Source organism: Oncorhynchus clarkii, chromosome 26 (genome assembly GCF_045791955.1).
Source record: "Oncorhynchus clarkii lewisi isolate Uvic-CL-2024 chromosome 26, UVic_Ocla_1.0, whole genome shotgun sequence".
Taxonomy (NCBI): Eukaryota; Metazoa; Chordata; class Actinopteri; order Salmoniformes; family Salmonidae; genus Oncorhynchus; species Oncorhynchus clarkii.
Window position 1 is genome coordinate 7,546,388 of NC_092172.1, and position 21,824 is coordinate 7,568,211.

At 42.0% G+C, this 21,824-nt stretch overlaps 1 pseudogene; it reads left to right on the plus strand.

Annotated features, from left to right (window-relative positions):
- Nucleotides 1-21,824, plus strand: part of LOC139385295 (activating molecule in BECN1-regulated autophagy protein 1-like) — a 148,077-nt pseudogene that overhangs the window by 59,344 nt on the left and 66,909 nt on the right.

Consider the following 21,824-nt stretch of genomic DNA (forward strand, 5'->3'; position numbering starts at 1 on the left):
TTTCAGTGCAGCAAACTCTCTCCAGAAGTTCAGTGAGGATCTCTGAATGATCCAATGTTGACCTAAATGACTAATGATGATAAATACAATCCACCTGTGTGTAATCAAGTCTCCGTATAAATGCACCTGCACTGTGATAGTCTCAGAGGTCCGTCAAAAGCGCAGAGAGCATCATGAAGAACAAGGAACACACCAGGCAGGTCCGAGATACTGTTGTGAAGAAGTTTAAAGCCGGATTTGGATACAAAAAGATTTCCCAAGCTTTAAACATCCCAAGGAGCACTGTGCAAGCGATAATATTGAAATGGAAGGAGTATCAGACCACTGCAAATCTACCAAGACCTGGTCGAACTTTCAGCTCATACAAGGAGAAGACTGATCAGACATGCAGCCAAGAGGCCCATGATCACTCTGGATGAACTGCAGAGATCTACAGCTGAGGTGGGAGACTCTGTCCATAGGACAACAATCGTATATTGCACAAATCTGGCCTTTATGGAAGAGTGGCAAGAAGAAAGCCATTTCTTAAAGATATCCATAAAAAGTGTTGTTTAAAGTTTGCCACAAGCCACCTGGGAGACACACCAAACATGTGGAAGAAGGTGCTCTGGTCAGATGAAACCAAAATGGAACTTTTTGGCAACAATGCAAAACGTTATGTTTGGCGTAAAAGCAACACAGCTGAACACACCATCCCCACTGTCAAACATGGTGGTGGCAGCATCATGGTTTGGGCCTGCTTTTCTTCAGCAGGGACAGGGAAGATGGTTAAAATTGATGGGAAGATGGATGGAGCCAAATACAGGACCATTCTGGAAGAAAACCTGATGGAGTCTGCAAAAGACCTGAGACTGGGACGGAGATTTGTCTTCCAACAAGACAATGATCCAAAACATAAAGCAAAATCTACAATGGAATGGTTCAAAAATAAACATATCCAGGTGTTAGAATGGCCAAGTCAAAGTCCAGACCTGAATCCAATCGAGAATCTGTGGAAAGAACTGAAAACTGCTGTTCACAAATGCTCTCCATCCAACCTCACTGAGCTCGAGCTGTTTTGCAAGGAGGAATGGGAAAAAATTTCAGTCTCTCGATGTGCAAAACTGATAGAGACATACCCCAAGCGACTTACAGCTGTAATCGCAGCAAAAGGTGGCGCTACAAAGTATTAACTTAAGGGGGCTGAATAATTTTGCACGCCCAATTTTTCAGTTTTTGATTTGTTAAAAAAGTTTGAAATATCCAATAAATGTCGTTCCACTTCATGATTGTGTCCCACTTGTTGTTGATTCTTCACAAAAAAATACAGTTTTATATCTTTATGTTTGAAGCCTGAAATGTGGCAAAAGGTTGCAAAGTTCAAGGGGGCGGAATACTTTCGCAAGGCACTGTATTTCAGCAGTATTGTGGCGTATTAAGCATGAAGATTGAAAAAGGCAAATTAAAGCTTTAATCTAAGCAACCATTTTTTTGGTGGTAAGTAGATATGGGAATGTGGGAGGCCTATTTAATTAGCTTAGCCATAAATTCAAAACAAATGATTTAGAGCAGGTCTGGACCCAAAGTAGCTGTGAACACAGTAATTCACAGTTAATCTACTCTTGCGAGCAGTACAAACACTTACCAGTCATTAAGACTAGGCAATAGTTTAATCAAGTACACAAAATATACCTTTTAGATTTTTAGCAGGTGCAGGCTGCATTTAACAGAGAGGGACTCTCCATTTTGGATATAATCCAGATTCCTAACTGGATAATAATATCGGTTTCCAAATGGTTGCCTTTAATGAAAGAGGTTGTTTTACCGTATGTTTCTCAAGTGGGAACAAACATTCATCTGTCGTCCAAAACCATTAAAACCATTCATTAAGAAATACTTCACTGGTTTGTTAGGAAATTCAACATGACTTGCGTTAGCCTGCTTGTACAGTAGCAGGCATCTAAGGCATCAGAGAAGGCAGGACAGTTTAATTTAATGGTTCATGTTGTCTGTTATTTATAGCTGCTTAGTCAAAAGAGACACTCAGAATGCAATCCCAATTATATATAAAGCAATTTACAGTATGGAGTGTTTCAGACAGAATGTAAATACTGTTTTTAGGCCCTCAAGTAAAACCATGACAAAAGGTGTTCAACATTTGCTTTACGGTAAGTTTATATGCCAAACCCATCCATGCTCAACATAAAGTAGCCTAACCATCTCTTTTTTGTCTAGGTCCTAATGCCATTTCTGTCAGCCTGTCCCCAATGGGCCACTACGTGATGGTGGGCTTGGCCTCTCGCAGGATCCTGCTCCATCACAACACAGACCACATGGTAGCGCAAGTGTTACGCCTGCAGCAGCCCCATGGTGGAGAGACTTCCATGAGGGTGAGTTTGGCCAACGTTAACCCTTTGGAATTTCAGGAACAACAAGGTATTATATGCCATTTATTTGTGCTTTCATCACAAGAACCTAGACCCAAATAATCTGTAAGCATCTTCAGGGTGACAGTAACCAAATGAAACCTCCCACATCTGGAGGTAAAGAAGATTGTAAATGATGAGCTTCTTCTGGCTGGCAAAGAGTACGACTCTTTATAAATAGCTACTTTAACTCCATCATTTGGGTGGCGATGAGAACAATAGACCCCCCCCCCCCCCCATTATCTCTAACCAACTGAGCAGGAACGTGAGACAGACATTACAATTCAATGCAGCACAGTAGCTCAATAATACCCTCGCAGCTCCAGCCCTCTCACAATGGCCAGCCAGATTAGCAACCCCAAACAATCAAACCAGTGCTGGCAGAGTCTGCATTGACTCTACTTTAACTGGATTCTGAAGGTACCAAATATCTTTATTTCCAAACAAGATGGGGGTAGAAAATGGGCTTTACAATCAGAGACTTTTCACAGGTGCTGGCTCTAGCCTTTTATATTCCAGCAGTGCAAAGTGAGCAAGTGTAATTGAGAAACTTCTGTGGCTCGACCCCAAGTAGAATCATGGTTATGCACATCTCATTTAGTCTTTAAGTCGACCTCTTGATCTCTCATGGCCCTTTGGCTGACCACCTCTTTCAGAGGAACTTGTCTGCTGTTACAGCCTTGATGATCGTTGATCAACAGCACTGTGAAACAGCACCAGTAACTCTTCTAACTCCAAACTTCTCACATTGCCAGTGGTGAAATTGTTGTGACGTAAGTTTTCTAACTGAACAGTTACATGGTCTGAAGAGAGCCATAATTAGCTAAATCTAATTGAACACATGTTGAATATTGCTTTTGTTTTTAAAGCTGCCACACGGCGCATGAAAGCCCATCTCTGATTTGAAGTGAACTCAAAGCGTTTGGTCTCACGTTAATAACTTGGCTGGGATCATCACATGATTGGCATTTATGTTATTACTCTTACATAATTTGCATGTGGGAGAGGATATTAGAAATTTAATTGAAGCCCATTGGATGATAACTTGTTTTTAACTAGGACAAAATCATTTATAACTGACTTTTTCCGACATAACATAGGTACAGCCGATCCACTTATTGTATGGGACACTTTTAAATGTGCCTTCAGAGGCCATGCAATTCAGTACTCATCTCTAAAACAAAAGCAATTTAGGTCAAGAGTCCATATTAACAAAGAAAATGGAAGCACTAACAGTACAGATAGATAGCAATAAAAACTGTACCCTAGAGGGTCAGAATAAGTTAGAGGAAAAACAAAAAGAAATAGAGGAACTTAATCAAGATCAAGTGTAATATATTTTAAAAATAAAGCAAACTGGATGGAATATGGGAAAATGCACCAAGCGGAAGTAAAGTACTTTAAAGTAATATAAGGCAAGTACTTGAAACAATAGAACACAATGAAACATCTGGGAAACCAGGCCTGGTGTTCATAGCTGGAGTTTATATAAACTCAACAAAAAAAAGAAACAATTAATGAACATGCACCTGTGGAACGGTCGTTAAGATACGAACAGCTTACAGACGGTAGGCAATTAAGGTCACAGTTATGAAAACTTAGGACACTAAAGAGGTCTTTCTACTGACTCTGAAAAACACCAAAAGAAAGATGCCCAGGGTCCCTGCTCATCTGCGTGAACGTGCCTTAGGCATGCTGCAAGGAAGCATGAGGACTGCAGATGTGGCCAGGGCAATAAATTGCAATGTCTGTACTGTGAGACGCCTAAGACAGCGCTACAAGGAGACAGGACGGACAGCTGATCGTCCTCGCAGTGGCAGACCACGTGTAACAACACCTGCACAGGATCGGTACATCCGAACATCACACCTGTGGGACAGGTACAGGATTGCAACAACTGCCCGAGTTACACCAGGAACGCACAATCCCTCCATCAGTGCTCAGACTGTCTGCAATAGGCTGAGAGAGGCTGGACTGACAGCTTGTAGGCCTGTTGTAAGGCAGGTTCTCACCAGACATCACCGGCAACAACGTCTCCTATGGGCACAAACCCACCGTCGCTGGACCAGACAAGACTGACGAGTCACGGTTTTGTCTCACCAGGGGTAATGGTCGGATTCACGTTTATCATCAAAGAAATTAGCGTTACACCGAGGCCTGTACTCTGGAGAAGGATCGATTGTGAGGTGGAGGGTCCGTCATGGTCTGGGGCGGTGTGTCACAGCATCATCGTACTGAGCATGTTGTCATTGCAGGCAATCTCAACGCTGTGCGTTACAGGGAAGACATCCTCCTCCCTCATGTAGTACCCTTCCTGCAGGCTCATCCTGACATGACCCTCCAGCATGACAATACCACCAGCCATACTGCTCGTTCTGTGTGTGATTTCCTGCAAGACAGGAATGTCAGTGTTCTACCATGGCCAACGAAGAGCCCAGATCTCAATCCCATTGAGCACGTCTGGGACCTGTTGGATCGGAGGGTGAGGGCTAGGGCCATTCTCCCCAGAAATGTCTGGGAACTTGCAGGTGCCTTGGTGGAAGAGTGGGGTAACATCTCACAACAAGAACTGGCAAATCCGGTGCAATCCATGAGAAGGAGATGCACTGCAGTACTTAATGCAGCTGGTGGCCACACCAGATACTGACTGTCACTTTTGATTTTCGACACCGCCTTTGTTCAGGGACACATTATTCCATTTCTGTTTGTCATATGTCTGTGGAAGTTGTTCAGTTGGTCTCAGTTGTTGAATCTTGTTATGTTCATACAAATATTTACACGTTAAGTTTGCTAAAATAAATGCAGTTGACAGTGAGAGGAGTTTATGAATACCTGGAATATTTACATTTTGAATAATCTTTTATTAAATGGGTTAAAATCATGTATAGTAGCCCTTTGTGTAAAATAGTAAATAATGGCTACTTCTCAAAGTTTGAAACTGTCTAAAGGAGTAAAACAAACTGTCCACTATCGGCATATCTATTTATTATTGTCGTTGAAATGTTAGCTGTTAAAATCAGATCCAACAATAATATTAAGGGTTTAGAAATCCAGGGCTTAAAAACAAAAGTGTCATTGTACGCTGGTGATTCTTTTCTTTTAAATCCACAATTTAGATCCCTCTGCAGCCTCATGGAGGATCTAGATACTTTTTCTATCCTCTCTTGATTAAAACCAAATTATGAGTGTTGGATCACAAATAAATACAACATTTACATTACCGTGCAGTTTACCAATGAAATGGTCTGATGGTGATGTGGACATACTCGGTATTCATATGCGGAAAGAAAGAAATTATCTCACTCCGATGAATGTTAATAGAAAGTTAGCAAAAATAGATGAAATCTTGCTACCATGGAAAGGGAAATACCTGTCTATTTGTGGAAAAATCACCCCGATTATCTCTTTAGTCGTATCCCAGTTGACCTATTTGCTTATGATCTAGCCTACACCTAGCGACCTGTTTTTTTAATTTTTATATATAGTTCCTCTGTCCAGTGTCTGTGTTCTTTTGCCCATCTTAATCTTTTATTTTTATTGGCCAGTCTGAGATTTGGCTTTTTCTTTGCAACTCTGCCTAGAAGGCCAGCATCCCAGAGTCGCCTCTTCACTATTGACATTGAGACTGGTGTTTTGCGGGTACTATTTATTGAAGCTGCCAGTTGCGGTGAGAGGTGTCTGTTTCTCAAACTATGAAGGGAGTAGTACACAGCGTTGTACGAGATCTTCAGTTTCTCGTTCAACGCTGGGGTTTTTTGGTCATTTTTTCAAACATTTTTCCTGTCCATTTAAATAGCATCAAATTGATCAGAAATACAGTGTAGACATTGTTATTGTTGTAAATGACTATTGTAGCTGGAAACGGCAGATTTTTCATGGAATATCTATATAGGCGTACAGAGGCCCATAATCAGCAACCCTCACTCCTGTGCTCCAATTGCATGTTGTGTTAGCTAATCGAAGTTTATAATTTTAAAAGGCTAATTGATCATTAGAAAACCCTTTTGCAATTATGTTAGCACAGCTGAAAACTGTTGTTTTAATTAAAGAAGCAATAAAACTGCCCTTCAGACTAGGTGAGAATCTGGAGCATCAGCATTTGTGGGTTCGATTACAGGCTCAAAATGGCCAGAAACAAAGACCTTTCTTCTGAAACTCGTCAGTCTATTCTTGTTCTGAGAAATGAAGGCTATGCGAGAAGTTGCTAAGAAACTGAAGATCTCGTACAACGCTGTGTACTACTCCCTTCACAGAACAGCGTAAACTGGCTCTAACCAGAATAGAAAGAGGAGTGGGAGGCCCCGGTGCATAACTGAGCAAGAGGACATGTACATTAGAGTGTCTAGTTTGAGATATGGCTTTTTCTTTGCAACTCTGCCTAGAAGGCCAGCACCCCAGAGTTGCCTCTCCACTGTTGACATTGAGACTGGTCAAGCTACAATTGTCATTTACAACATTAACAATGTCTACACTATATGTCTGATCAATTTGATCTGATTTTAATGGACAAAAAATAGACATTTCTAAGTGACCCCAAACTTTTGAATGGTAGTACATGTAACTTGTTATTTTTTGTTCAAAATTAAAATTATGACTCTTACATATCATAGCAAAAGGGGACCGTGTTAGATGTGTTCTGAATTTCTACGTTGAACATTTTGCATTCCCTAAGAGCACAACTGACACACCGCCCAAGTTATGGCAGCGTAGAAAGTCCGAGGTTCTCTGAGCTGACAGCTCTTATGCAGATCCCCAATTATTCTGTCTTGCTCCTACGTTTGAAGATGAATGAAACAGCCTTTTCCCCCTCTCCTTTGTTATTTCTCCCTATTTTGTCTGAGTGGTGTAAAATGTATGCAGATGTGGACAGACAGGTATATGTGGTCATTCATCTTTGCTTCACAAGGTTAGAGGCAGACAACGCAGAGGCAGGAAGTAGTACCCGTGTCTGTCACCTGATATGGTTGTCATAGCAGCAGTTTTGGCTAGTCATATTGAGAATTAGCATGACAAGCCAAGGTGGCTGCTCTTAAATGAGCACTCCAACAACGTCCCTCCTGAACTTGATTCAATTGAGGGAACAGCCAACCGCTAAGGAGCGGCTCTACTTCAGCAGACAGACTAAAGCTCTAGTATTGTTCTGCTATTCCCACACTAGTAACATATTATGTATCAGGTTCTGAATCATCGGGATAATCGATAACCAATATATTAACATGAAATGAATTAATATGTGATAACATGCTAATCGAATGTGAAAAATAAAGCTCATTAGAAGATGGCGCTAATGCAATAAAATGACTTGAAAAAATAACATGTTTTTTAAGATGTTGGGGTTGTATCATATTAGGACAATAGTGATGCTCTTTGCTGTGGCTGTAATTGATTTATTTCCATATGTCCCCATTCCCTCCAGAGAATGTTTGATGTGGTGTACCCCATGGCCGCTGATCAGCGGAGACACGTCAGCATCAACTCGGCCCGCTGGCTCCCAGAACCTGGCCTGGGTCTTGCCTACGGTACCAACAAGGGAGACCTAGTCATCTGCAGACCTGTGTGAGTCTGCACTACACACTCTTTGTATAGTACCTCGGTTTCTCTCTCCCTCTCTCTCTTTCTTGCCTTCCCTCTCGCACAGTGCAACCTGCCCCTGGCTTAGAGAACTAAGTTTGTCCTCACTACCTCTTCTCTCACTACCACAGTATGTTTACATCAGGAGTGGCCTGTGGCTAGATTTCTCCCATAGCACATTTCTCTACATGCCATGTATTTGTTTTACATTTGTATGGAAACAGTGAAAAAAACGAATAGCCAATTAGTGTGTTTTCTATCCCTGCTTTAGATAAATATATGTTTCTGCTGCTGAGGACAAGAATCCCCTCATTTGTGTGGTTACGTAATGGCCCGAGAGTCCCAGTGCTCATGGCTTTAAAGCCTTTGGCGTTCGGGAAGGCAGGCAGCAGCTCCGCACACACCCACGGCAGGCAGGCAGGGCAGGGAGAGTTGGATCGATGGAGCGCCCACTGACTTATTCAGCCAGCTGTCATCAGCTAAGTCAAGTCAGAGGAGCGTGTTCTCACTCACTCTTCATAAAGTTTCTTCGTTATGCTCTTCTCTGTTCTGTCTGGCTGTCTGAAATACATTGTCTGGTGTTAGTGGAAGAATGATGTGTTCTCCCTAGCCCCCCGGGGCCTGCTTTGTTACTTCGAAGAACAAAAATCATATCATCCAACAACAGTCAAATGTGCATTATGAACAAATACTGTTTTCTACACATAGAAATGACAAACCTTAGTGACAAACCAAAAGTTTACGAACAGCAATAGTTAAGACTAGACAAATGTTATCTGATTTTGAAGAGGAAATTTGGGGAATTTACATCTAAAACCACCCCTAAAGACGTTGCAATTCATCAACAGCAAAATTGTCTCTAATTTATGTCAGCCTTTCTTAATGATCCAACCATCATCTTACCCAGAGAATCACTGTACATGCAAGAGAGACTTACAACCGCATGTATAATTGTGAAGCCCTAATTGTGATCTGTAAAATTCAGTAATATCATTCCTGCACACGCAGAGCACCACAGGTGCATAATAACCAAACAAACATCACAAGAGGAAGAACACTCACAGTACTCCCCATGGACATACTGCCTCATTCACAGGCACACATACTGTACACCACTGCGGCATAGACTCCACATCCCTATTGGGGAAAGCGTATTTTTCAAATGATTTTTTAAATTAATTTTAAAAAATGTAACCTTTATTTAACTAGGCAAGTCGGTTAATAACAAATTCTTATTTACAATGACGGCCTACCCCGGCCAAACCCAGACCACGCAGGGCCAATTGTGCGCCACACCTTACCAGTTGTGACACAGCCTGGATCCAAACCAAGGTTTCTTTAGTGACGCCTCTAGCACTGAGATGCAGTGCCTTAGACCGCTGCGCCACTCGGGAGACCAATTATTATATCCCTGTGTGTTTACTAATGGTAGAAACAGTTGTGCTGCAATCAGTGACTCATCTCCTACTACACTGTCGAGCAGGGATCATTGAAAGAGGGGAATAAAGACCAGAATCCCAGGATGCGTATGTGTTTGTATTCTCTTGTGTTGTGTAAATGACATGATCAAACATGTCTAAGGGGGTTTTACAGCAGGAGCTCGTATATGGCCGGACCTCGAATTGCAGCACTACCTCAGTAGCGAGGCAGCATGTTGCTGTACATACACCCTCTCTCTAGGATACCTAGTAGAGATGGATCAGCAACGATGCCCACGTCGTCTTCGCTACTGAGACATCTGCATTTGAATATCCGGCACCTCATATGTGTTGGCAGTCTAAAGCAGCGTGAGAGCAATGTTTCCTGATTTGCCCACAGGCAGGCTTCTCCGAAGAAGAGGCAGTTTCCTCGCTCTGTACGTTTTCACGAGAACCCTGACATCCTTCTTCAATCAATGATTTGTTTTTCTTTTCCTTGCAACCCATAATATTTAATTTTCTGCTCGGATGAAAAACAATTTAAGGCTGCTTGTTTTCTCGAAGAAGTGTCCTTTTTTCCCCCCATCCACATTTCAGTTTTACTGGTGATTTCTCTCCAAGCCAAAACAGCCTATCAATGTCTCACTGCGTTCAGTTTGACATGAATCAGAGCAAACCATGATTGTCAGCCGTTTTGGGTGATCGACTGTTGAGGGGATTGGTAAGCCCTTTCTTTGATGATGACCATCCTCTTGATTCATATTTGTTTTACTACAGTCCACAGGTTTGTACTGATAGCCACCGTTATACCTTGACCAAATGCCAATTGAGTGGAAATGTGGTAGTTTGCCCCACAAGTGGAGTACAGTCTAAGCAGAGATCTGTTGGTCATAGTGTAGTCAAAGTAACTTCTTTAGCAACAGAAGGCACTGGGACCAGTTGGGCAGAGGCCAATCATCCTAGAAAGCCTAATCGAAACAGCTGTGTTCTAACAGCAGCAAGCCTGTCAATCTCAGCTGTTGCACAGACTTACTCACCGTCTCTGACTGTCTGATTTCTCAGTTTACTGGTCATCCCTCACCAAAATATCTCACATTCCGTTGTCTTCCATTGTCCTAGTTTTTGGGGGATTTGGGTGGAACTTTGTATTTACAGCCCAATTTCGCTGGCAGGTTTAGGTGGTTGTTGTGGGTTTGATTTTTTAATTCAATTTTGCATGCCTGGTGTGGCCTTTCTGTTTTATTATATAGAATAGCAGCATGAGAAATAATGCAATTTGACTTTTTATTTTATTTTATCAAGCATGCTGTGCTGTAAGCAGCTTTGCTCCGGGAGCAGGGACGTGTTGTTGCTGAGGAAACTGAAATGAGATCAGGACAGAGAGAGAGAGAGAGAGTGGCCTTGTTTTGGGAAATAGTCTCATAAAATAATAACTTTCCCCCTCTTGGTCCTAATACTGTCGATATTATTTCTTTATCTATCTCCTGAAAGTTTGACCCTACTCCCACCATGTATTCTGTTCTTGCCAGCTTTTCTTGGATTGTATACTTCAACTTCCTTTCAGATTCACGGCTAGTGTGCTTGGAGGTCTAAAATGTACGCTTTTCACGGGCCAAATACTCTTAATGGTGCAGGTAGTTAGTACAGGGTCTACATCAGGTTAAATGCAGACTTTGATTAGTGGTCCAGCTGGAACCAGGGTTTCACATGTACCGGTACCCCAGGAAATCTATCCTCAACTTGATTATCCCGCTCCTGCTTCTCACTTTACACAGTGGCTTTCTTACATTTGAAGCAGAAAATGTAGGGACTTGTAAAACCAGATGCACACTCATGATATCCAGCATCTTCTCTCTATAGTACTTAATGTGTATCATCATCGTCATCCATCATCATCATCACATACTGGTATCCCATAAATGCCTCTTAACTGTCGTGAGGTGGAGCAGTGGCGCGGATCTGTGCCCGCCGGAGTTTGGAACAGCTGGAGGAGAACAGGCCAGTCACCCAGAGACTGCTGGGTAAAGGAGCCCTGAGGAAGAGCTCTCATTATTCCTTTTTATGGAGGCATTTTAAGACCATTGGCAAAACAGTTGAGGCTTCAGCTCTGTCCAAACGTTTCTCTATTCCAGGTCTTAGTCTTGTTCTAAGTGTGTTAAAGGAGATTCTAGCAAAACTGCACTCACTACAGCTGGACGTCGTACTGTGCTTGCTAACGAACCTCATCTGCTACATATTATCCAAGACAATTATGAATAAGCAAACAGTGCCCATACCCAATTACTGGCTCAGACACAGGTTTGAGTTGGGCCTGTCCAAGCTTATGTCAAAATAACATATGCATGTGTCTAATGTTGAATCATTCTGGTGATATTTGCAGAGCTCAATGTTATATGTTATATCTTAAGATAATAAACCCTCCCCCCCCCGGTTTTATGCAAATAAGAGAAGACACAGATTGTCTTCCTCCTTTAGGGATTTGGGCAGGTCTCTTCGACTGCCTGGTGTGCTTGTTGTAAAGCAGACAATTTGACAGGTTTGAAAGCAGTAGCATGTCAGGGGCTGCCGTTCCAGCGATTTTAAGTGTCATGCACTCAATTTGTCTCTCAGATATATTATTTTTGCCTGAGGGAGTGAGTGAATAGAATATCCCCTTTTTCTCCCTCTCTCTCTCTCATCCATTTTTTCTTTCAGCACACCAGTCCATCAACTGCACTGTTTACACACCAGAATATGGTCTTTGGAAATATACACATACTGTTTATCTACCTCCCGGCATGAGAAAGAAGAACAGTCCATATGAGATATCCACTTTTGTGCTCGATCTTCCCAATTTGATGCCTGCCAGCAATTTTCCTAGATCCATAGTAACTACCCCAAAAAGAGCCGTTGCTCAGTTTCTTATCAAGTATTTCATTTCCCTGTCTCATACTTATTTGAATTAACGGTTGTAGCGGAAGGGTCGTTAAGTGTACATGACTTATCAGTGTCTCTCACAGGCTGCTGATTCGCTGACTCTGCTGCTTGTCCACTGATACTGGGGATTAATGGAACATGGACATTTATTTTGCTCGTTTCCTTCTAATAAAATGCAGTTCATTAATCCTTTGAATAAAATGCATCTTGGGATTAATGGAACATGGAAACTTATTTAGCTCGTATCCTTCTAATAAGATGCAGTTTATTAATCCTTCTAATAAAATGCAGCTGGGGATTAATGGAACATGGAAACTTATTTTGCCCGTTTCCTTCTAATAAGATGCAGTTTATTAATCCTTCTAATAAAATGCAGCTGGGGATTAATGGAACATGGAAACTTATTTTGCCCGTTTCCTTCTAATAAGATGCAGTTCATTAATCCTTCGAATAAAATGCAGCTTGGGATTAATGGAACATGGAAACTTATTTAGCTCGTATCCTTCTAATAAGATGCAGTTTATTAATCCTTCTAATAAAATGCAGCTGGGGATTAATGGAACATGGAAACGTATTTTGCCCGTTTCCTTCTAATAAGATGCAGTATATTAATCCTTCTAATAAAATGCAGCTGGGGATTAATGGAACATGGAAACTTATTTTGCCCGTTTCCTTCTAATAAGATGCAGTTTATTAATCCTTCTAATAAAATGCAGCTGGGGATTAATGGAACATGGAAAATTATTTTGCTCATTTCCAGCTAATAAGATGCAGTTGATTAATCCTTCTAATAAGATGCAATTTATTAATCTTTCTAATAAGATGCATTTTATTAATCCTTCTAATAAGATGCATTTTATTAATCCTTCTAATAAGATGCAGTTTATTAATCTGTCTAATAAGATACAGCTGATAGATGCATTTAAATGGTGCTGTCTTCCCAGTAACCAACTGCTTGACTATCTCTAGCTATTCAATGTAATCAGGCTTTATGGAGGGCTTGCATTCTCCCAACACTCAGGCCACAATACTATTTGGGTGTGACTTAAAGACATGCTCTGTAACTATGGCGATTAATAAGTATTTTTTTTACCTCCCATTTAGGGCTGAATGTTTAGTTCATACATGCATAATCTATGAGCAGAATTACTGTTTTAACTAAATTAGCTAAAAAATCCCAATTTTTCTGGAAGCTGTGCTGTGCCCTTTTCACCTAAATTCCCCTCACGCGGCCCAGCCCCCTAGCAATTAAAGTTATAGCCAATGAGCTTCAGCCCCTTGCCATTTGAGTGGCAGCTAGCAAGATTCACACACAGCAGAGCAAGAGAGAGCAATGACGTGGTGCAGATATCTGCATATGTATAACGTTGTATGCAATTTTTGGGACCACTTTTAGCTCGTCAGCACTACTTTCAGTACTGCATAAAAAGTATACAAGAGAACTGGAGAATTTCTTTCATATAGTAGTAATAATAAAATACATTTAATTTGTATAGCGCTTTGAATTGACATTTTTTATTCTATTTAACTAGTCACCTACTGTGTCGTCTCATAGCTCTACAAGGGCAAAATATATATACACTAAAAACATCATACATTTAGAATCAACGCAGGAAATGGCAGTATTAGGCTAGGTGCTAAAAGGACTTCCCAGGTTAGGACTATAAGAAAGACAGTCAGAAGAAACGTGTTTTAAGGCCCGCTTTAAAAGTTCCGATTGCACTGCTCAGATGAGTTTGCAGGCTTGAGAAGGTGGTTGATGGTTGAGAAAGAGGATTCTGAGGTTAGCTTTTGTTGTTGTCGATCATGATGGAGTAGAAGGCTGATCGTGCTGCTTTTAGGGCAGCAGAATAGCTTGTTTGCGTGATGGTCTTTGTAGGCCAGTAGATGGACAGTGAAGCCGTCCTTCCTCCAATGCCTCTGAAGCTTACGGCCATGAGTCTTCATTCTGTGCGGTTCATCGGTGAACCGGGTTGAAGAGTGTTGGAAGGTTACTTTCGTGTTTTTTCGGGAGCAGTGATGTTCAGGGTATTACCCATAGTGCTGTTATACAGGTTGACCATGTCGTCGAGGGCCAGCTCACTGCAGTCAGACTCAAAGGTGGGCTAGATGTTTTCCAGGAAGAGGGGTGTGTTAAGTTTCCTAAGGTGGCAGAATTGAAAGGTCCCCTTTTGGCGTTGGAGCGGAATGGGAGCAGTCAGACCATGTCACAGGCTTGTGGTTCAGATACACCCAAGTTCAAGGACATCCAAGTTAGAGGCAGGGACATCTCCAGTGATAATGTATTGTGTGTCGACGATTGTGGGTGGGGAACATTTACATGTTGCACATGGTTTAGGCAGTCCAGCATGTTAAGGAAGTCAGCAGTCGTAGAGCACTTTGGTGAGTCAGCATGGATGTTAGTCACCCAAAATTATAATGTTGGAGAGGGTTTAGCGTACAGAGGTTAATAGTTCACAAAACTCAGGAGGGGGGCTCCACCACGGTCGCGCGCCTTTTCAATGTATTTATATCCAGGCGGAGCTGCCGCATCTAGGATGCTAATAGTCCCCCTCTTTGTGCCCTTTTTCAATGAGGCAGATCAGGTCAAAATCATTCTCTGAGATAAACTCATACAAAAGAGGAGACTTGTTAAGCCTTGAATATTGTAGAGTGCACGACGTGTGAAGGCATTGGTGGAAAAAACGTTCATTACATTTTGGTTGGTTCACTGCTCTCTGTATGGACTGTATTGGCTTGGAGTGGGTGACGTAATTTGCCTGAGGGTCAGCCTGCAGAAATGGCCAGGCCCGTGATCACCTAACTCCGGTACTCTCATTGTTAGTGCATACAATAGACTTTGGTTTGTTAATTAGTCTCCTACCGCCTCGTCGTCCTCACCATGTTTTCCGTAGGAGCCCGTATCGAGAGGCTGTTCTTAAGGTCCTTACGCAGGGTTGTTTTAATCTGTTCAAAACTTCTGAGGAAAGTTTTCTGCCATTTCAGAGTCTTTTCATCCAGCATTTGGTCCAGGAGATGAGGAGCTAGAAAGACCTAGCTCTGCTGGTATTTGAATCCAAACAATTTGCTGGTTGATTGGAGAGGTTGGAGAAGTAGCCAAATATGCTAACTAATTTAACGTTGATGATTTAAAAAGCGAAAAATTCTTATGTTCTATACTTGATAAGCTGTCAAAAAACAAAACTTTGCTAAAAACAATGCGCTTAAAAAACACTTTAATTTAAAAAAAATATTTAACCTTTTTTTTAACTAGGAAACTCAGTTAAGAACAAATTCTTATTTACAATGATTGGGTTAGCTTCCTTGTTCAGGGGCAGAACGAAATATTTTTAACTTGTCAGCTCGGTGATTTAATCTAGCAACCTTTTGGTTACTGGCCCAACACTCTAACCACTAGGCTACCTGCCGCCCCCACTTAAGAAATAATTATGGATCATTTTGCAGGATTAAAATACCAAGGCTGCCTCTAGGTGAACTCCAGTGCCATTCCGTCTCTGTTTAAAGATTTAATCCAATCCTACTGGACAGGAATGTTTTAAATGTGAATTGAAGATCTTAAGGTTATTTTATGGTTCAACACCACATTCTATGCCTCAACACCAATGGAACAGACACTTATTGGTCAGATTCTCAGACCAGTGCGGTACTAAGAAAACGATCTCAACTGTTTCACTGCAAGGTAAAATTATGTACGTTTTATTTATACTCTACACGGAAGATAGCTGGAGTGCTTGCCCTGAATTGATTTTTATCCGATGAAATCACAGTTGTGGATGCATCCAGGTCTGACAACCTGCCTCAGTCAATGTTGTGTCATTCTGAGCTATGATGCAATGAAGCAGCACTAAAGATTTTTCATCTTAATGCTGGGGACCATTGTGAGGGATTTGCTTGTTGGTATTGTATGGACTGCTCATTCTGTCTAGCAAAACATTTTGTTTTATGATGTACAATACATCCTTTTTTGCTTGAAATACTGTAACTTATTGAAAGCTTTAGCATATCCTGCTGTATAGGTCTGACATGACAAGTGAGACATTGGAACTGAACATTTTTTTAGTTCTCTGATTTAACGTACAAATATGACCAAATTATAAAACATTAATGATGACATGATAGCACTGACTCATTGTACAATGTCCCTCTCTTTCCTTTTCTTTGTTTCTTTCTCGCCCTCTCTTTTTTGATCTCTTTCTCTCTCCTTCGTCTCTCCCCTCCAGAGATGCCCAGTTAGACGGAGACGGCCCCGCTGAGCACAGTGAGCCCGTATTTGCTGTCAACAACAATCGAGGCGGTGGTACTGGTGGGAGCCGCGACAGAGAGCGACCAGGGTGAGAATTGGCTGGGGCAGGCCTTTGATGATGGTTGGTGTGTGTGAGAACAATAGTAATATGTGGCTTTCAGAGAAGGGGGGGGGGGGTGCAAGTAGAGTTTTTTTTCTTTCTTCAATGGAGATATGTAAGTCTTCTGTCTAGCAGGCGTTCTCTGAACTGTGCTTACACGTCTGTCAAAGGTAAAGGCAGCACAGTAAGATGTTTTTCAACTAAATGCAATGCCAACACTCAAGTGTCATACGCACACTTACATCCATATGGCCTTTATCTGCGTTGGCCATGTGTCTGTGTTTTGCAGGAGCAGCAGGGCCCCCTTGAGGTCTGAAAGGGACATGGGGCTTATGAACGCCATCGGTCTCCAGCCCCGTCACCCTACCCCCGTTGTGACATCACAAGGCACACAGACACCCGTCCCACAGCTTCAGAATGCCGAAACACAGACCGACCGAGATCCACAGGTTCCCAGCACATTCCGGGCCTCCGAAGCAACAGACAGTAGGTCTACCTATATCTATACCCATGTCTCTCTCCCCCAGTCCCTCCAGCATGTACCCTGTCTACTAGATCTACAATGACATTGGAAAGTATTCAGACCCTTTGACTTTTTCCACATTTTGTTACGTTATAGACTTATTCTAAAATTTATTAAATGAATACAAATCCTCGGCAATCTACACACAATACCCCATAATGACAGTGAAAACAGGTTTTTCAAATGTTTTGCTAATTTATAAAAATAAAAAAACAGAAACACCTAATTTACAAAAGTATTCAGACCCTATGCTATGAGACTCGAAATTTAGTTCAGGTGCTCCCTGTTTCCATTGATTATCCTTGAGATGTTTCTACATCTTGATTGGAGTCCACCTGTGGTAAATTCAATTGGTTGGACATGATTTGGAAAGGCACACCTGTCTATATAAGGTCCCACAGTTGACAGTGCATGTCAGAGCAAAAACCAAGCCATGAGGTTGAAGGAATTGTCCGTAGAGCTCAGAGACAGGGTTGTGTAGAGGCACAGATCTGGGGAAGGGTACCAAAAGAATTCTGCAGCATTGAAGGTCCCCGAGAACACAGTGGCCTCCATCATTCTTAAATGGAGAAGTTTGGAACCACCAAGACTCTTCCTAGAGCTGGCCGTCCGGCCAAACTGAGCAATCGAGAGAGAAGGGTCAGACAGGTGACCAAGAACCCGAAGGTCACTCTAACAGAGCTCCCGAGTTCCTCTGTGGAGATGGGAGAACCTTCCAGAAGGACAAACATCTCTGCAGCACTCCACTAATCAGGTCTTTATGGTAGAGTGGCCAGACGGAAGCCACTCCTCAGGAAAAGGCACATGACAGCCCACTTGGAGTTTGCCAAAAGGCACCTAAAGACTCTGAGACCATGAGAAACAAAATTCTCTGGTCTGAGGAAACCAAGATTGAATCTGGAGGAAATTTAACTCTTTGGTATGAATGCCAAGTGTCACATCTGGAGGCAACCTGGCACCATCCCTACGGTGAAGCATGGTGGTGGCAGCATCGTGCTATGGGGATGTTTTTCAGCAGCAGGGACTGGGAGACTAGTCAGGACGGAGGCAAATATGAACAGATCAAAGTACAGAGAGCTCCTTGAGGAAAATCTGCTCCAGAGCGCTCAGGACCTCAGACTGGGGCGAAGGTCCAATACTTATGTAAATGTGATATTTTCCTTTTTTTATTTTTAAATCAATGTGCAAAAAAATCAACTTGTTTTTGCTTTGTTAATATTGGTTATTGTGTGTAGATTGATGAGGGGGAAAACAATTTAATACATTTTAGAATAAGGCTGGAATCTTAACAAAATTTGGAAAAAGTCAAGGGGTCTGAATACTTTCCGAAGGCACTGTATATCATTTTCATAATACTGAGCTGTTCAACTATGTGATGTCTTAACAGGTAAGTCACAATATGCAATATATATGCAGAGAGCCCAACGCTCCCCTCAAGCATAAATGTGTCATTAATTGAGCGAGTTAACTGTGTAAATCACCATTCTGGTCTTGTGATTAATCATATCAGCTAGCGACCCTCTTGGATAGTTGGTGATGGTAATGATCACCCCATCACTGAATTCACAACTAGGTTTCCGTTTTACGGCATTTCTACAATGGCTGGGTTTCTTTCATGAATGGGGAATTTGTTCCTCGTTGCTGTCAGGAAATACAACCTGGCAAATTAGTAGCGTCATAATTGAATTCACTTTTTATAGAAGCCTTTTCATTTGGCATTTAAGACTTAACCTAATTGCAATCAGTCTTAACAACCTCCTTGACCTCATTCCATACAGAGCAGAACAAAGACCTCAAAGGCATGCACTAATGGCTTATACAGAACCTGGCTACAGGAAGCAAATACTTATTTAGTTAATTAAAGGTACATTTCACAATTTTTCAACTTCCTATTCGTCATCTTCAGCACCACCCCAACATCACCATACTGTATGGGAAAATGGCGTGTTTCTATATTTTGTGGTAAAAAAAAAGATAGAGGAAGATACCGTGTCTTTCCAAGGACATCATCAACCAATTCGTAGGCAATATTCATAATTCATAAATATTCTACTCATAATTGGTTAAAATCACATGATGCACATCAATGATGTCATTTGGAAATACTTATACTTCCTCTCTTTTTTACTACAAAACAGAAAGGTGCCATTTTCACATATGTTGATGTTGAGGTGGTGCTGGACATAGTCAATGTGAAGTAAAAAAATAAATACATTTTTAAAAAGAAGTGAAATTGCCCTTTAAGACAACCTCTGCCCTATGTTCCAAAGTCTGGTGAAGTGGACCATTACTTGTCTGTTGTCCCAGTGGTAATATAGCAATACCAATTACCCGATATCTCTGCATTAACTGTCTTAGTAACAGATCACAGAAATAGATGTCGTGATATTGGGTCTCATCCAAAACACGTCTCTCTTGGGGCACTGAAATATAATTTTCATGACTGTGTCTTTATGTTTTTCAGTGGCACATCTGGGAAAGTGAGCACTATCAGAGAAAATTAGACCTGCATGGTCTACTTTTGTGTGTCTGGGCCTTTTTAAGGTACTACTATATGGGTTTTAGACTCAATTCCATAAGAGTCCGTATCCACAAACAGAGCACCACAGTCCATTTCGGCTCAGCTGGAATGTTGTACACGAGGCATTACGTTGTGAGAGCATTACCACACCTCCCATTATACTCATTACAAATGAATGATTGAAACAAACACCTGGCGAGGAATCGAAAGCCAGCTCTCATGCCAAGCCTTTGCGATCAAGGGCCTTTCACCTTTCGTCCAATCGTATCCGCCACTTATCATCTATCTCTGTTTCTACTCCCCTATTGTTGTTCATGTACCGATGACTGGTATAATGGTTATATAGCATAGCAAGGAGATAGAGAGCCACTGTGCTGTATGTAGGCATGTACAAACTGAACCTCACTTGGAACCAGTTCTGACCGTGTCTGTTCATTCTGCCATGGTCCTCGTCATGCAGGTTGAGCTACGAGAGGATTCTCTTGACAGGTGTTCAGGAGTTCGGCGGTAATTAAGGTTTGATTGTTTTGACTGCAGACCCGCCGCCCTTCAAAAGTTGACTGCTCAGACGCCGCTACTCTCCAGTGGAAATGGGCCTATTTCTTGAAGTGGAGTGTTTTCCTTCCCATAAAAAAAAAGACTTGAGTCCCTCTTAAATAAGAAACGCTGGAGGTGAAACGCTGTAAGAGAATCTTACATGATACCTACTTTCTTACCCAAACCTGAAGTTAGGTTTCATAATATCTAATATTATCTGATATATATCATCCAAGGAGTTTTCAGTGGTAGATGGAGGTATTGTATGCAAATTATGGAGGTACAATATTACTCATCACAAAGAAAAGGTTTTTAATGATTAAAACCTGAATTTATTCATCATAATATTACTGGTGTGTGCAAATAGACTGTAGGTCAAAATAGTCCCAATGGGCCTGGTGCAAAGGGAAATTATATTTACGTATCATTCAGATCTGAGTCATCCATCCACATACTGTGAGCTGGCTGGTTTGACCAATCAGCATCTCCACGGCTGTGATGCCTTAAGTGACTCTTTAGCAGCTCTCTCCAGTGCATGCCTGATGGAGTGTTGCTGTTGGATAGAGCAGGCATTGGGAACACGCCTCCGCACATCGCATTGAACAGCACACTCCTCAGGCCCAACTCTTGTTCAGCAGGTTGTATTCAAACATTGCTCGACGTGTTCATTTGAAATGGATTAGCAGCACTGTGGTGAGAGGATGATCGCATTTTATGATAATAAGAGTCATGACACACCTACCCTATTTATGCCTTGGCAGAATAGCCGGCTCAAAGAACACTCTTGCCCAGCGTCTTACTTTCACTTTTGTGCAAGGCCTAATATGTCATTTTAGTTAAGTAGCTCTGATTTATCGTATTCCCGAATGATCCCCAAGAAAGAAACCCACCAGCATCTCTGTTACACCCACCTGGCAAAGTGACTTTAGCCAAGATTCCGTTTGAGTCGAGTCCCCTCCAGCCATTCTGACACCCTGTGTTTTGTGCAGAGGAGAGTATTAAACACAAGGTGACACTTCCCACCTGCTTTCATTAAGGCAGCGACACACTTCGGAAAGCCCTAATAGCCCCACCGCTCAGGTAAATCAGACGCAATCAATTTGTCAGGACAGCGATGACGCTAAAGCGCCTGAGTTGCATTATGAGGCCAAATGATCATTTATCCCACGGGGAGAGAGAGAGAGAGAGAGAGAGCGGGAGAGTCGGAGAGACTACAGGAAATGCTCAGCGCTGGTCCTCTGATGTGCCAATAGAGGCCGTGTGGGTACGGAGGAAACGTTCCCTCAACACCTTCTGTGTTTTTGGGGCCACGCTTGGGAGATGATACAGGGCAGAGCAATAAAGCAGGCGCTCTCTTACTCCACTGAAGAGGATTTAAATGGCGCCTCCCGCTGTTCGATGGGGATATGGAGAATAGACTGAGGATATTTGACTAATCAACAGTAGCAATAGAGGACACCCAGGACTTACCATTTACTATCTGAGTCGTCAAGAAACCCCTCCAGTTTAATGACTGGAAACTTTCAGTATTTTGAAAAGCGTGTAATTACACAGGTTATACCGTATATGTGTGGGGTGAGGGATAAATTA